Source organism: Panthera leo, chromosome D1 (assembly GCF_018350215.1).
Source record: "Panthera leo isolate Ple1 chromosome D1, P.leo_Ple1_pat1.1, whole genome shotgun sequence".
Classification (NCBI taxonomy): Eukaryota; Metazoa; Chordata; class Mammalia; order Carnivora; family Felidae; genus Panthera; species Panthera leo.
The window spans coordinates 61,588,225-61,593,153 of record NC_056688.1 but is presented as its reverse complement, the minus strand read 5'-3'; positions in this window follow the sequence as shown (position 1 = coordinate 61,593,153).

Sequence of the window (4,929 nt, the reverse complement as noted above, 5' to 3'; positions counted from 1 at the left end):
TTTCTTTCAAGTGCACCTGAGAGAGTGTTACCCAGTCCGGGGTTGGCTCTCCTTCCCACGAGATGCACCCACATGCATTGGCCTCCGGTCTGGAGATAGTTCAGCCACCCTGAAATCTCTGATCTTCACTCCTAAGGCTGTTTGCAAAGTGGAAACTGTCTCTCTTTGTATTCTTTGTCTTCCAGACTGTGGTCTGGAGAGGTTTTTCTCTTATCCAAATATGATCCCACACTTCTACAGCCTCTCTTTCGTTTCTTCACCAAGGGGTACCCCCCACACTTCCGTGCCTACACCGCCACCTGCTTTATCTATCCCAATCCCTAAGCATGCACCTCTGAACCACCAAGCTGTTTCTGTAGGTGCCTAGAGAGGTTTCTGTTAGACTGTAGCCTGGATTCCTGGAATTCCAAGTGTTCTGATCTCATTACTGCTGAGTTTGAGGGAGGAGGGAAATTCTGGTATCCCTACTCCTCTGCCATGTTGACTCCTTCCCCTGAAGATGTTAATTGTTTTCATTGAAAAATGGACAGATTGATTTGCAATGCCTTTTCTCTTTGTTTTAATTTTAACATGTTCTCTTTCATTTTTACTTTTCCACTCTATGAATTTGAAGTGGCTAGGGGTATATTGGTTGTTTTGTACTTTTCCTCCTTGTAGTTTATTGTGTTTCTTGAATTTTTTGCTCATGTTTTATGTAAGTTTTGGAAAATATGTATATTATTATATCTTAATATTGTTTTTTCCCCAGGATACTCTCCTTCTAGGGCTCCAATTCCTTGTGTACTTGAGCTTTCCAGCAAATACCATATGTGTTTTAAGGTTTTTATTTATTTTGTTATACTTTATCCTTTCATGCTCCAGATACTCAACATTGTCTGTAGTCTGGATATGATCTGAATTACTTTCCTCCTGTTTTGGTTCTTTATTCCAATTGTGTCTAACATGATTAAATCCATCCATTCAGTCTTTAATGTCAGTTATATTTTAGTATTTCATTTTATTTTTAATAGTTTCCAATTTGTTGCTTAAATTCTATATTTTGCAATGTGAATTGTAGGCTATAGTAATCAAAATCATTTAAATATTTGTTTATTTATTTTGAGAGAGAAAGAGAGAGGGAGAGAGAGAGCACTATTAGTGTAGAGCCTGGTTGAGCTCAAACTCACAAACTGTGAGATCATGACCTGAGTTGAAATCAACAGTCAGACACTTAGTTGACTGAGCCACCCAGGCACCCCAGTAATAAAAATTATTTAAATGTTTGTGTATGCTGATTCCTAAAGCTGGATCATCTGTGGATCTAATCCTTTTGCTTTTTATCTTTTTTTTTCCTGTTGACTTTTGTTCAATATCGTATTTTTCATTCCTGGTTAAATTTTAATGAACACCATCAAATTGTGAGCATAATTCAAGATGCTGGTTAATATCTTCCTGGAGAGAATATTTAGTTTTAGTTTTGATTTGAGTGATCAACCATACCAGTTTTTGGCTGAGGGGTTTTCCAGAATGTGGTACTTTCTAAGATAAAGCCAGGAAAGTCCTGGAAAAATTGAGTTGGTTGGTCACCTTAATTCTTATAGAGTAGTAAAATTAAGTGTGAGTTGACTTTAAAAACCTATGTTAGGCTAGTATATTTCTTTTTAAAAAATGTTTATTTATTTCAAGAGAAAGAGAAAGTATGTGTGAACAGGGGAGAAAGCAGAGAAAGAGAAATTGAGAGAGAGAGAGAGAGAGAGAGAGAGGAGAGAATCTTGAATCTTAAGCAGGCTCCATGCTCAGTGTGGACCATAATGTGGGGCTTGATCCCATGACCATGTGACCTGAGCCAAAACCAAGAGTTGGATGCTTAATGAACTGAGCCACTAGGGAGCCAACTAGGCTCCCCAGGCTAGTCTATTTGTAATTTTCCCTTACTCCAAGGTATAACATTTTGGAATCCAAATAAATCCTCAGGTATTTACCAGTCCCTTTTATCCATGGGGATCCTTGTGTTCCAATTTTTGTCCCTCTGCATTCCACCCCTTTGTGATTGCTATAAGCTTATCTGGTTTTATCAGCTATCACTTTTGAATTGGCAAATTTCTTAAGGGAGAGAATGGCATCAAATCAGTCTCACTTCTCTACGCTCCTTTTGTCTTTGGAATCTTGGCTTTTATATATCGTTGCATTGGATACTCTCTGAAGCCACTTACAAAATATTTCTCTAACTTTTATAACTGTTCTTGGCAGAAGGATTAATCTGAAACAAATGAACATGTACTTGATGAATGTGGAAATGCCCATAACATGTCATGAAATTTTCTCAAGGGTTCCGATTCATAATTTAGCTTCAGGTCTAGCTTAATATAATGACATGACATTATTTTGTCTGGTTTGCAAAATCAAGAATTAAGGTGGTTTCCAAAGGTCTAAATTTTAAGTTAGAATAGTGAATATAATGTCAGAATAAGATACAGCCAAATTTGATGCTTTCCTATTAGACTCTGCTTATTTTTCAACTGCATAGACACCCAGAGACTTCTAGACCCTTCACTGTGTGATTTTCTAGGATTTTGTCTGATCCTCAGGTTGTCCCTGAGACTGGGCCACAGGAAAATGAGTGAAAAAGACTGGAAAGAAAGGAGCTATAAATGGGGCATTATATATCTAGTCCTTTGTAGGATGGAGCTTTCTGAAAAGTATCCATTAAATTAGCCTTGATCTGAAAAACTCTATCTACATTTAGAATGTTACTGTCTTTGATAGCCTTAAGTATAGGAGTGATCATATTTAAGAAGTCTGAGGGTTCACCATGCCATCCCATAAAGAGAATGAAAGTGAGACCTAAGATTCTCATTTTATGTCAAGCCATCTGACAACTTGACCTCATCATTGCTTCTTGTGCCTTTCCAGCTATAGGATGTCGTTCCTCAGACACTCTAAAGATATCCCTTCTCCTCTTCTCTCTCAGGGAACTACCACTGTCTCACTTCTTTAGTAATCTATGGGATGGCGTTTCCTGTGGGTTTGCTGCTTGGTTTCTCTTGATAGTTCTGTCACAGTTGCCTGCAGAGTTCAATCACCCATCAGTGGGCTATGAATCTAGGGCATAGTTATAGGCAACTTACGATCTTGAGGTCAGAATCTATAGAAACATAGTGTCTGGAAACCTGGAGTTAGAGTCACAGAATTAACTTTTGCAAAAAAATCTTTGGCTGTTTTGGTACCACTGCAATGCAGTGCAATCAAACCATTTAAATTTATTTATTTATTTATTTATTTATTTATTACCCAATGTAATTAACATACAGTGTTGCATTAGGTCCAGGTGTACAATATAGTAATTCATCAATTATATACATTACTCAGCACTCATCATGACAAATGCATTCCTTAATCCTCTTCACCTATTTTACCCACCCACCCCCATCTCCCCTCTGGTAACCATCAGTTTGTTCTCTATTATTAAGAGTCTGTTTGATGGTTGGTCTCCTTTTTTCCCCTTTATTTGTTTGTTTCTTAAATTCCACATATGAATGAAATCATATGGTATTTGCCTTTCTCTGACTGGCTTATTTCACTTAGCGTTATACTGTCTATACTGTCTATCCATGTTTTTGTAAATGGCAAGATACCATTCTTTTTATGGCTGAATAACATACCATTCTATGTGTGTGTGTATGTGTGTGTGTGTGTGTGTGTGTGTGTGTGTATCTTCTTTATCCATTCATTTATTGATGAACACTTAGGCTTCTTTCATAACTTGGCAATTGCAAATGATGTTGCAATAAATATAAGGGTGCATATAGCCCTTCAATTTGGTGTTTTTGTATTCTCTGGATAAATACCCAGTAGTGGAATTCTTGGATCATAGGGCAGTTCTTTTTTAATGTTTATTTATTTATTTTGAGAGAGAGAGAGAGAGAGAGAGAGCATATGCATGCATGCATGAGCTGGGTAGGGACACAGAGAGAGGGAGAGAGAGAATACCAAGCAGGCTCCATGCTCAGCATGGAGTTGGACATGAGGTTTGATCTCATGACTGTGATATCATGGCCTGAGCCAAAATCAAGTCAGATGCTTAACTGACTGACCCATGCAGGTGCCCCATAATTTTTTGACAACCTTCAAACCGTCTTCCACTGTGGCTGCACCAGTTTGCATTTCCTCCAACAGTGCACAAGGGTTCCTTTTTCTCTACATATTAGCAATAGTAATCAGACAAGAAAAAGGCATATAAGCCATCCAGATTGGTAAAGAAGAAGTAAAACTTTCACTATTTGCAGATGACACAATATTATATATAGAAAACCCTAAAGACCCCACCAAAAAACTACTAGAAGTGATAAATGAATTCAGTAAGGCCATAGGATACAAAATCAATGTACAGAAATCTACTGCATTTCTATACACAAATGATAAATCAGCATAAAGAAAAATTAAGAAAGCAATCCCACTTACAATTGCACCAAAAATAATAAAATACCTAGGAATACTTAACCATAGAGGTGAAAGACCTGTACTCTGAAAACTATAAAACACTGACGAAAGAAATTGAAAATGCCACAAAGACATGGAAAGACATTCCATGCTGATGGATTGGAAGAAAAATATTGTTAAAATATCTATACTACCAAAAGCAATCTATGTATTTAATGTGATCCCTATTGAAATACCAACAGAATTTTTCATGGAACTAGTAACAAATAACCCTAACATTTGTATGGAACCACAAAAGACCCCAAATGGCCAAAGAAACCTTGAAAAAGAAAAACAATAGTAGAGCCATCGCAATTCCAGACTTCAAGTTATATTAAAAGGCTATAGTGATCAAGACAGTATGGTACTGGCATAAAATTTTTAAAATTCATATTCAAAAGCTTTATTTGAATGTGGGAGTATTTGAGGTCTATTTTTTAATTGATTCTAAACATAGTTCCAGAAATTACA